The sequence below is a fragment of the Cicer arietinum genome, chromosome 8 (genome assembly GCF_000331145.2).
Source record: "Cicer arietinum cultivar CDC Frontier isolate Library 1 chromosome 8, Cicar.CDCFrontier_v2.0, whole genome shotgun sequence".
In the NCBI taxonomy this organism is placed as follows: Eukaryota; Viridiplantae; Streptophyta; class Magnoliopsida; order Fabales; family Fabaceae; genus Cicer; species Cicer arietinum.
In genome coordinates, this window is record NC_021167.2 from 18,507,544 (window position 1) to 18,519,638 (window position 12,095).

Below are 12,095 nucleotides of genomic sequence, written 5' to 3' on the forward strand. Positions count from 1 at the left end.
AGGTTGATGAAGAAGAAAAAAAGAGAGGAATTCGGATTAAGTAGAGGATGATGGAAGTTGAATTGGAATAACCGTTTGGATAAGGGAGCAGTTAAGATAGCCGTTTCCCTAAGAGGTTAGGGTGATGATGGACGAGACGGGCTAGGGTCGTGGAGGTGTTGATGCATTTAATGCAGAGCGAGAATCAAGGAGGCAGCGCCACCTGTGCTGGTCAATGGAAGGAGGCGCGTGCATTTTCTTGTCTAACGTGACAAGAGGAAGTTACACCAAAATGAACATCATGTCCTCTGGTGTTTATTGCCATCCTCGCAACTTTTGATGTTTTAAAAAATTTGTTTATTTAATAAATAAACAAAAGATTTTTTGCAAGATTTAAAAAAAAAGTAATCACAATAAGAGAAATATAATATTGATGCATAAAAGAGATTAATCAAATAATTTTGGGCAAATTAATGATTGAGAGTTTCTCCAAGATATTTTTGAACCGATCCTCCTGAAGAGGTTTGGTAAAAATATCTGCCAATTGATTTTCAGTGTCAATAAAAATTAGTTCTCTATCCCCTTTTTGAACATGATCTCTTATAAAATGATGTTTAATTTCAATGTGTTTAGATCTAGAATGTTGAATGGGATTTTTTGAAAGATTTATTGCACTAGTATTATCATAGAGGATGAGAATTTTTGCGTACCTTAGAGAGTAATCCTCTAGTTGATTTTTTATCCATAGTAGTTGTGAGCAGCATTGTGCAGTTGATACATATTCAGCCTCTATAGTTGAAAGAGCAATTGTACATTGTTTTTTGCATGACCAACATATTAGAGATTTTCCAAGAAATTGGCAAGCTCCACTTGTGCTCTTCCTTTCAACTTTGCATAGTCGGCATCACAATAAGCTATGAGATCAAGATTTGAACATTTGTTGTACCAAATTCCCAGATTGATCGTGCCAACAAGATATCTTAAAATCCTCTTTACTGCTGTAAGATGAGATTCTTTAAGGGAGGATTGAAACCTTGCACAAAGACCTACTGTAAAGACGATGTTAGGTCTACTAGATGTTAAGTATAACAAAGATCCAATCATCTCTCTGTACTCGTTTTCAGATATTAGAGTTCCTTCATCATCTTTGTGAAGTATGGAGGATGGGTGTATAAGAGTTCCCATACTCTTGGTTGAACTCATGTTATATTTGTTGAGTAGATCCTTGGTGTATTTTTTTTGAGATATAAAAATGTCGTCCTCTAGTTGTTTAATTTGCAAACCAAGGAAGAATTTTAATTCTCCACATCATACTCATCTGAAACTCACTTTGCATTAGGTTGGAGAAATCGTTACACATCTTTTCATTTGTGGATCCAAATATTATGTCATCTACATATATTTGAACAACCAACATATCCTCCTTAAGAGTGGTATGAATTTGTCCTCTTATGAATCCATTTTCTTTAAGAAAAGAAATTAACCTCCCGCACCAAGCTCGAGGAGCTTGCTTTAATCCATAAAGAGCTTTTGAGATTTTGAACACATGATTTGGCTTCTTTTCATCCTCAAAGCCAGGAGGTTGTTTAACATATACCTCCTCATTTAGAAAACCATTCAAAAAGGCACTTTTGACATCCATTTGAAATAGTTTGATACCTTTATGAGTGGCATATGCTAAGAGTATTCTAATTGCTTCAAGTCTTGCTACGGGTGCAAATGTTTCATCATAATCAATTCCTTTTTGTTGGTTGTAACCTTGTGCCACTAATCTTGCTTTATTTCTAATGACTTCACCATCCTCATTTAGTTTATTTATGAATATCCATTTAGTTCCAATGATGGATTTTTCTAGAGGACAGGGCACAAGATTCCACACTTTGTTTCTTTCAAACTAAGAAAGCTCCTCCATCATAGCTTCAACCCATGATTTGTCACTAATTGCTTGATCAATTGTTTTGGGTTCAACTTGTGATATCATGGCCATGTTGATAGTATTTTCCCTTAGAGAATTTATGGGTCTCACACCATCAACAGTATTTCCAATGATTAGATCAGGAGGATGATGTGTGACAGTTTTCCATCCTCTTGGAGGTTGCTGAGAGGATGGACCAGAATCATCCTCTTCGTTTGGACTGTGTGCTTGAGAGGATGGATGTTCATCTTCTTCATATTTATGCATATTTTCTAAACACAAGTCATCAAACTCATAAAAAATAACATGCATGCATTCCTCCACAGTTTAAGTCCTAAGATTATATATTTTATAACCTTTTGACGTTGTGGAGTATCCTAGAAAAATACCTTTATCAGATTTTGGGTCAAACTTTCCCAAACTTTCTTTATTATTTAGAATGTAACAATTACATCCAAATATATGAAAACATGAGATATTTGGTTTTCGGCCCTTCCATAGTTCATATGGAGTTTTGTTTAAAAATTTTCTAATGGATGCACGATTTGAAACATAACAAGCAGTGTTAATAGCTTCGGCCCAAAAGTATTTTTCAATGTTGGCTTCATTTAAAGTAGTTCTAGCCATTTCTTGTAAAGTTCTATTTTTCCTTTCAACAACTCCATTTTGTTAGGGAGTTCTTGGGGAAGAAAAATTGTGAGAAATACCATTTTCTTCAAAAAGATTTTTAAAGGATTCATTTTCAAATTCACTTCCATGGTCACTTCTCACTGAGACAATTTTTTATCCTTTTTCATTTTGAATCTTTTTGCAAAAAATGGTCGAATGCCTCAAAAGCTTCATCCTTGTGTTTTAAAAATAAAAACCCATGTAAAACGAAAGAAATCGTCAACAATTACAAAACCATATATTTTTCCACTAAGACTTGGAGTTTTGATAGGACCAAAGAGGTCAATGTGAATAAGTTCAAGAGGATGATTTGTTGAAACAATATTTTTTGAGTGAAAGCTACTTTTAACTTGTTTTCCTTTGACACAAGCTTCACATGTTTTGTCTTTCTCAAAATTAATTTTTGGAAGACCTTTAACTAATTCTAACTTTGATAGATTAGAAATGGTTTTTAAGCTTGTATGATCAACTCTTTTGTGCCAAATCCATTTATCTTTATCCATGGATACAAAACAAGATTCAGTAGGTAAATCATCCAGATATAATTCATATAAATTATTTTTTCTAAAACCGGAAAAGAAAACTCTACCCGAGGATGAATGTTTAACCTCGCATAGAGTAGGCTTAAAAATAACTTCAAATCCACTATCACATAATTGACTAATTCTTAGTAAGTTATGTTTTAAACCATCCACATACTGAACATTTTCAATTTTGGCAGAATTATTTTTACCAATAATACATGTACCCTTTATTTGAGCTTTATCATTGTTACCAAACGTGAATGATCATCCATCCTTTATCTCCAAGGAAATAAAACAATGCTTATCCCCTGTCATATGCCTTGAGCAGCCACTGTCCAAGTACCAAGTAATGTAGCTAAATATCACTAGAAGGGGGGGTTGAATAGGGATTTTGCTGCTTAAAATTAATTTTCTCGTGTTTTGGATACTATCCTCTCAGAGAGGATAGAAACTCGAGGATGGTTGTTTAAATGTTAACTCCGAGCTGAGCAAAAGAAAGAAAAAGAAGTTAAGAATGACACACAACTTTAATACTGGTTCACTCAATGAAGGATACGTCCTATTCTCACACACTTGTGAGATTTCACTAATGTTCAAACAGATCAACCTCTCACAGAGGATGATTACACTTTGTGTATTCTTTAGCCTCACCAAGCTTACAATCAAGTTTCAACTATTTCCAAGTGTAACTCACGTGGAAATTATAGAGTGATGTGAATGTGATTGTTTCTCTTTTCTTAAACACTTTCTAAATGGATATTTCAAAGATCTAATGAAGGATTCTAGAAAGTATAAAAAGAGGATGGATATTATTCTTGATAGCTTTGAGATTCTTGATCTTTTTATGCAATGTTGTTGTGTATTTGATAATAAAGAGCTCCCTGCATTTTATAGAGACTTTGAGATGGTATTTTCAAGTTGCAAAAGCTTTATGACTGTTGGGCACTTTAATCAAAAAGTCCAATGTCTTTTCCTCATAATTACGAAACTGCCATCCAGCTTTCATTTGACTAATGCAGTTTGTCCTCTAGTACGAGGTTTAGCATTCCTAGGACTTTGGACATGTGTTGTTCTTTTCTTTTTCCTTTCTTTAATGCTTGTAAGACCCCACGTGATGTCTTTTTTTTTTCCTTCCTTTAAGGCATGTAAAGGCTTCACGTGAAGTCATTTTCTCTTTCCTTTCTTTAAGACATGTGAATGCTTCTATATGTGGCTTGTTTGTTGTTGCCTTTCTGTAAATTGACTCTATATTGTTTTCAATCATACAAGTATGATATATAGGTCTGCATTTAGCCTTTGCACATGATATGATGGGTTGTTCTCAAAGGTGTAGGGTTGTTTTCCAAGATATTAACCATAGACCCATTCTAGTGTAGTCTTTCCTCGTACCTTTCTTTTGCCATCTTGCTTCTTTATTTCAAAATCATTATTTATTCATTCTTTAATATTTTTTTGCTTTTATAAAATGAATAAAACAATTTATTTCAGCGAGGATGAGTATTCTGCAGATTTGAAGAATCATCCTCTCACGAGGCCATCCTCTCAAATTCCAATCCTCCAAATTTGAATCAGATTTTTCTCCTTTTTGTCTTAATGATTAATAACCTATTTTCTTATATGAATACACTCAAAAGCACAAATTAGTCATTAACCACAATCATAATATTTTGTTATCATTAAAACCATTTGAGAGGGATTTTGTCTCAACACCAAGGCTTTCTTTTGTTGATTAGAGGATGATCATGTGTTAAAGTTTAAAAGTAACTTAGGTACCCATATAGCATCGGGTCCTTGTTGGTTAGTTTTTCCTCTTGTAAGGATTTTCTTTTTGTGATAACAAATAGAGTCATGGTGCCCATGTTTACCACAGAATGAACATCTTTTCTTTATGTTGACAGCTTTCTTCTTAGCATGACAATTTTTGAAAGTATGCTTAAGTTTTTTGCAAAAAGTGCATTTTGGCCTATCCTCTTGTATTTTCTGCAAGAAAAAGTTTTCATATAATTTTGTTTTTGAGAACTTTTAAATCCAATACCAGCTTTGTCAAAGATTTCAGGTTGAGATCCCATTATCTTTTGAAATGTTTCAGTAGATTTAACAAAGCTGGTAATGTCATTTTTTAGTTCTTCAACCTCTATTTTTAAAATTTCCTTTTCTGTGTCCTCTTCTGGAAGATAAATTCTGACATTCTTTTTAGTTAAAAACTTTTGTTGCTCATATATTTTTCTCATGAGACAGCTGCAAATCTAGAATGATTTTTTTTTCTTCATATTTTTCATTCTTAGTTTGAAGTTCCTCATATAGTTGATTTTTGAAGAAACCACATTTATGAGATAAAGTGTTTGAGTCATTTAAAAGATTTTCAAATTCAATTTCTAACTGTTCACAAGAAGGACATAGTTCTGAAATGCTTACTTTTTTAGTTTCTGATTTTGCCATGAGATAAAGGTTGGCCTCTTCTTCCTTTTCTTGCTCAGAGGATGACTTGTCATTGTCATCCCAAGTAATAATCATGGATTTGTTTTTGCCGGGAAATCTTCTTGAGTTCCTTTTGTTGAGAGGACGCTCAGTTTTATAGTGTCCCATCTTGTTGCATCCAAAACAAGTTATATGACTTTTGTCAGTTTGTTCTTTTTGAGGAGATCTTCTATCATGTCCTCTTCGATTTATTATCCTCTGAATTCTTCTGGAAATTAGAGCGAGTTCATCCTCTTCCTCAGATAGAGGATACTCCGAGCTTTCCTTTTTCATGACATCTTCAGTCTTCTTAGAGGATGAACTTTCTATTTGACTTGTTTTTAGAGCAATCATTTTTGCTTTTCTGCTTGGTTTGTCAACCAGCAGTAATGGTTCATGAGCTCTTAAAGTTCCTACTAAATCTTCCAATATCATGTTGGCCAAGTCTCTTGCTTCTGTAATGGCAATCACCATTGGCCTCCATTCTTTTGGTAAACTCCTTAGGATTTTTCTTATCCTTTGTTGAACAGAGTATACCTTTCCAAGAGATCTCAAGTTGTTTAATACGATTGTTAACCTTGAGAACATTTCATTAATGGTTTCCTACTCCTTCATTTCGAATAGATCAAAATCTCTTACTCCTATGTCAATCGTCGCTTCTTTTACGTGACTTGATCCTTCATGATGGATCCTTAGAGTGTCCCAGAATTCCTTAGCATTTTTGCATTCTTAAACTCGATCATATTCTTCCCTGCTCAAAGCATACGTTAGAAATAAATGAGCTTTAGAGTTTAGGAGTACCTTAGCGTTTTCATCTGTTGTCCACTGTGTTTGAGGTTTCTCATTTGAGGTTGCGTCTGTGTTGTTGGTTCTGATGATGTGATCCCCATTTTCAACCACAGACCACATGTTGTTATCTTGTGATATGAGAAATAGTCTTATCTTACCTTTTCAGTGGCAGTAATCTGTGCCATCAAAATAGGGAGATTGGCTGGATGATCCTCCTTCATGAATATACATAGCTTTTGACATTTTTTCTTTTGGATCTTTTTCTCTTACACTGTTAGATGTAATTTTCTAGAGAACCTTGCTCTGATGCCAATTGATGTAGCTAAATATCGCCAGAAGGGGGGGGGGTTGAATAGGGATTTGGCTGTTTAATTATAATTTTCTAGTGTTTTAAAAAACTATTCTCTCAGAGAGGATGCAAACTCGAGGATGGTTATTTAAAACTTTAAATTAGAGCAGAGCAAAAGAAAGAGAAAATGTAAGAATGACACACACAAATTTTATACTGGTTCACCCAATGAAGGCTACGTCCAGTCCTCACACACTTGTGAAATTTCACTTATGTTCAAACTAATCAACCTCTCACAGAGGATGATTATACTTTGTGTATTCTTTAGCCTCACCAAGCTTACAATCTAGTTTCAACTATTTCCAAGTGTAACTCACGTGGAAATTACAGAGTGATATGAATGTGATTGTTTCTCTTTTCTTAAATACTTTCTAAAAGGATATTTCAAATATCTAATGTAGGATTATAGAAAGTATGAAGAGAGGATGGATATTGCTCTTGATAACTTTATGATACTTATTCATTTAATGCAATGTTGTTGTGTATTTCATGATGAAGACCTTGCTGCCTTTTATAAAGGTCTTATGATGATCTTTCCTTGTGACAAGCTTTTTATGACCGTTGGAAATTTAATCAAAAAGTCCAAGGTTTTCATCATAATTACAGAATTGTCACCCAGTTGTCCTTGGACATATTCAATCCATCCTCGAGCAGGAGGATCAACCTCCTTGGAACTTGATCTTGAGTTGTCCTTTTCTTTTCTCATTCTTCAATATATGTAAGGCTATATCTTTGACTTTGTGGGCAACAACCTTTCTGAAAGTTGAAGGGCTAGGTCATTTTCACCTTTTGAGAGTGATGTTGACAAGAGAGAACCATCCTTTTGCACTTGGTTCTTTCTTCAAGACATGTGAAGGCTTGTATTTTTGGCTTGTTTGTTGTTGCCTTTCTGTAGATTGACTCTACATCTTTTCAATCATACCAGAATAATATATAGGTATGCTTTTAGCCTTTCTCTCAAATGATTTTAATGATAACAAAATTACTTAAGACATTATGATTGTGGTTAATGACTAACATGTACTCTAGAGTGTATTCTTAAAAGAAAATAGGTTATTAATCATTAAGGCAAAAATAAGGAAAATATGATTCAAGTCTGAGGATGGAAAACCACGCGAGGATGGAAAATGATCAAGATGAAAACAGTGAGGATGGCCTGCATTTGAAAAATCTCCAGATCTGGCCAGTTTGTGACCTCACCAGAACAAATGCTTTTATTCATTAAAGAAATGCACAACAAAGTCAAAGAATGAATAAGTAAAAGTAATTAAAATCAAAAGTCAGAAGGTCAAAGGAAAAGGATGAATATAGCCAGATCTAGAATCTAGAGAATGGCAGACTAGACTGAGAATGATTCAGCAAAGTCGAAAGCAACCCATCAAGCATGTGCAAAGGCTAAAATCAGATCATTTATTGGGTTTGCACGAATTAATACATGATGAAGTCAAGTTAAAGAAAGGCAACAAGAAACAAGCCAAAAATAGACAATCACATGTTGCTGTCAGATCTGATCCTCGGACTGAGTGTGACAGTCTTATGTATTAGGGTGGCTTTCTCTCTCTTGTCAACATCACCTCAAAAGCTGAAATCAACATAGTCCTTAAAGTTTTCGAAAAGGTTGCAGCTCATCTGGTCAAAGAAACAGCTTTGCACTTCTGATAAAAGAGAATAGACAAGGACTTGTCAAGATCAAGTTACAAGAAAGTTGTGCATGCGCGGGGATGGATGCTGCCTGGGCTAGAAAAGCAGAATGGCAGTTCTATAATTATGACGAAAAACCTTGGATCTTTAGAAATGAGTTCCAACGGTCATCAAAGAGCTTGGACCCCTATAAAATGCAACAAGCTCTCCATCGTAAGATACACAATTGCACAAAAAGATCAAGCATCATAAAGCTATCAAGAGAATTAATCATCCTCACTTCATACTTTCTTTGATCCTACACTATATCTTTGTAAATCCTTTGAGAAAGTATTAAGTATCAATCACTCTCATACCACTTTGTAATTTCCTTGTGAGTTAGACTTGGAAATATTTGAATATTGATTGTAAGCTTGGTGAAGCTAAAGAATACACAGTTTGTAATCATCCTCAGAGTGAGGTTGATCAGTTTGAAAGTTAGTGAAATCTCACAAGGGTGTGAGGACTGGACGTAGCCATCTTTGGGTGAACCAGTATAAAATTGTGTGTGTCTCTCTCATATTCCTCTCTTACTCTTTTGCTCAAGTTAAAACTAAAGGGTTGAAAAAATCCATCCTCTGTGAGAGGATAGTTTTAAGATCTCTTGAAAATTATTTTTAAACAGCAAAATCCCTATTCAACCCCCCTTATAGTGATATTTATCTACATCAGTGATCCCCGTTTTCAACCACAGACCACATGTTGTTATCTTGTGAGATTTCACTTATGTTCAAACTATTGCTTTTGATAACTTTATGATACTTATTCTTTTAATGCAATGTTGTTGTGTATTTGATGATGAAGACCTTGTTGCCTTTTATAGAGGTCTTATGATGATCTTTCCTTGTGATAAGCTTTTTATGACCGTTGGAAATTTAATCAAAAAGTCCAAGGTTTTCATCATAATTACAGAATTGCCATCCAGCTGTCCTTGGACAGATTCAGTCCATCCTCGAGCAGGAGGATCAACCTCCTTGGAACTTGATCTTGAGTTGTCCTTTTCTTTTCTCATTCTTCAATATATGTAAGGCTATATCTCTGACTTTGTGGGCAACAACCTTTCTGGAAGTTGAAGGGCTAGGTCATTTTCACATTTTGAGAGTGATGTTGACAAGAGAGAACCATCCTTTTGCACGTGGTTCTTTCTTCAAGACATGTGAAGGCTTGTATTTTTGGCTTGTTTGTTGTTGCCTTTCTGTAGATTGACTCTACATTTTTTTCAATCATACCATAATGATATATAGGTATGCTTTTAGCCTTTGCACTTGATAGGATGGGTTGCTTTCAACATTTGGGAATGATGTGGACTTTATAGAACCGTCCTCCAACCTAGTACTGCCATCCTCTTACATTGTACTGGCCATCGTCGTACCTATTCTTTTTCCTTCTGACTTCTTTATTTCAAATGCTTTATTTATTCATTCTTTAATATTGTTTTGCCTTTCTTTAGTGAATAACAACATTTGTTTTGGTGAGGATGAGTATTTTGCATATTTGAAGCTTCATCCTCTTACGAGGTCATCCTCTTGAATTTCAATCCCCTAAATTTGAATCACATTTTTCTCCTCTTTGTCTTTATGATTAATAACTGGTTTTGTTATATGAATTCACTCAGAAACACATATTAATCAGTAACCATAATCATAATCCTTAAAGTAATTTTGTTATCATTAAAGTCATTTGAGAGAGATTTTGTCTCAACATTCTCCTTTGTGCCAAAACTCAAACTCTGACGCTAAATGCGTCAAGGAATAAAAACTTTGTTATGTGCACACTTGCATGGAACCGGAGACGGTTTTCGTGCGGGTTGTGTTTTGAAACATGAAATATAGAATGACTCTCGACAACAGATATATAGGCTTCTGCAACGATGAAGAACGTAGCGAAATACGATACTGGGTGTGAATTGCAGAATCCCGTGAACCATAGAGTCTTTGAACGCAAGTTACAACCGATGCAATTAGGTTAAGGGCACGTCTGCCTGGTTGTCTTATATCGAAGCCTATTACCGATTTCCTACTCGTAGGTGTTGTGCTGGGTAAATTGTGACTTCTCGTGAGCTTATTTGTCTCATGGTTGATTGAAAATTGAGACCATGGTAAGGTGTGTCATGATAGATGGTGCCATGATGCGCTGTCGACGAGTCGGGTTGTTTGGGAATGCATCCCTAATCGGACGGTAAATTCCATCCAAGGCTAAATATTGGCGAGAGGTCGATAGCGAACAAGTACCATGATGGAATGATGAAAAGGACTTCTAAAAGAGAGTCAAAGAGTGCTTGAAATTGTCGAGAGGGAAGCGGATGGGGGCTGGCGATGTGTCTCGGTCGGATGAGGAACGATTTGTGCCAGTCCGCCAATCGACTCGGGACATCGACAAACGCGGATTGTGATTGTGGCCCAAGCCTAGGTTGTTGAAATGCACGAAGTTAAAATAAAAAATGTTTATTTCTTGTAGCAATCTGAATCCTAATATTTCCTCCATGAAAAGAAACAAAACTGCCAATATATAGTACTCGATATTGGGCTTTAGGGTTTAAAAAATAGTGACACACTATTTAAAATTATTACAAAAGTCCAAATTACGAAATCTGCAATTTAGGTGCAGTAAAGTTCGGAATTGTCTTTTCTTCCTACACAAAAGTTGTAGATATGATTTTTAGCTTTTTCAGCGCCAACTCGTATGCGCCTATCCAATATGCATAGCTTAAGGTATGGCCTACAGAGCGAGAAAGGGTCAAAATGCAAATAATAAAATTTCGACCCAAAGTTTAGAAACAAGCTAAAAAATTATTCTAAGCTATAAAGAACTTATAAAATACCAAACTAAAAAGCTAGAAACATGTGTCTAAATTATATGATCAAATTCTCGCACACTTAAACTTTTGCACTCCGAGCAAAACAATGCATGCAATTCCAAATATTCTTATGAATGCAAAGTGGTGAGAGAAAAAAAAATATTTACAGGTTAAGACAATCATGAATAGTTTTGTTATCACAACCAAGGCAAATAAGAGGACAAATTAACTAAAGAATGCATCATAAGTGATAGAGTCTACCCAGGATATAAAAATCTCTCAAAGTGTTTGGGCTACAGTTTACACTCAAAGCACGTCGTGTAAGCTAGCACTACCATAGGCTTGACAAGCCTCTTTAGTATATATTTGAAACTCATGCACATAATGATCAAAAGGTCTTTATTCAGGTTGTAACGTGGCCAAGATAAGGGTGAGATAATCCTAAGGAGACTAGGGCTGAAAATCAAAGAGGATAAAAGAGTAATGATTAAAAGAGAAAAACAGCATTAAGAAATAACTCAATAAAACATCATTGACTTTTATTTTCACATTCTCTTTGCTCACAACACAACCATTTTTCCTCATATATTTTTTTTTCTTTTTTTTCGTAACCCACAAATTTAAACAAACAAGTTGAGCACCCCTACATTTATTTAAGGAAAGACTCCTTTATCCCCCAAGATTGGGTCAATTAATTGTTTTTCACTTTTAGGCTTGTAATGAGCTATATAACAAAGAATGAGATAATTAGGCTCAAAGGGGCTTAAACAAATGAATAACTGTAGGTATGCTTATTTGAATAGTAGCTTAATCAAGAAACAAATGCCTAGATCATTTCAATATATGCATGCAGACAAGAGTCAAGTCAAGTTCTGGCGTAACTAGCTATCATGAGTGAGATAAGACACAAGAAAGAAAAGATGGAAAAATGTATTC

At 34.9% G+C, this 12,095-nt stretch overlaps 1 non-coding gene across 1 annotated transcript; it reads left to right on the plus strand.

The window, feature by feature from the left end:
- The first annotated feature begins 10,197 nt into the window (after positions 1-10,197).
- On the plus strand, positions 10,198-10,353 carry LOC113784138 (5.8S ribosomal RNA). Its single transcript, XR_012161721.1, has one exon. It is a non-coding gene; the product is annotated as a 5.8S ribosomal RNA (ribosomal RNA).
- Positions 10,354-12,095: the final 1,742 nt, after the last annotated feature.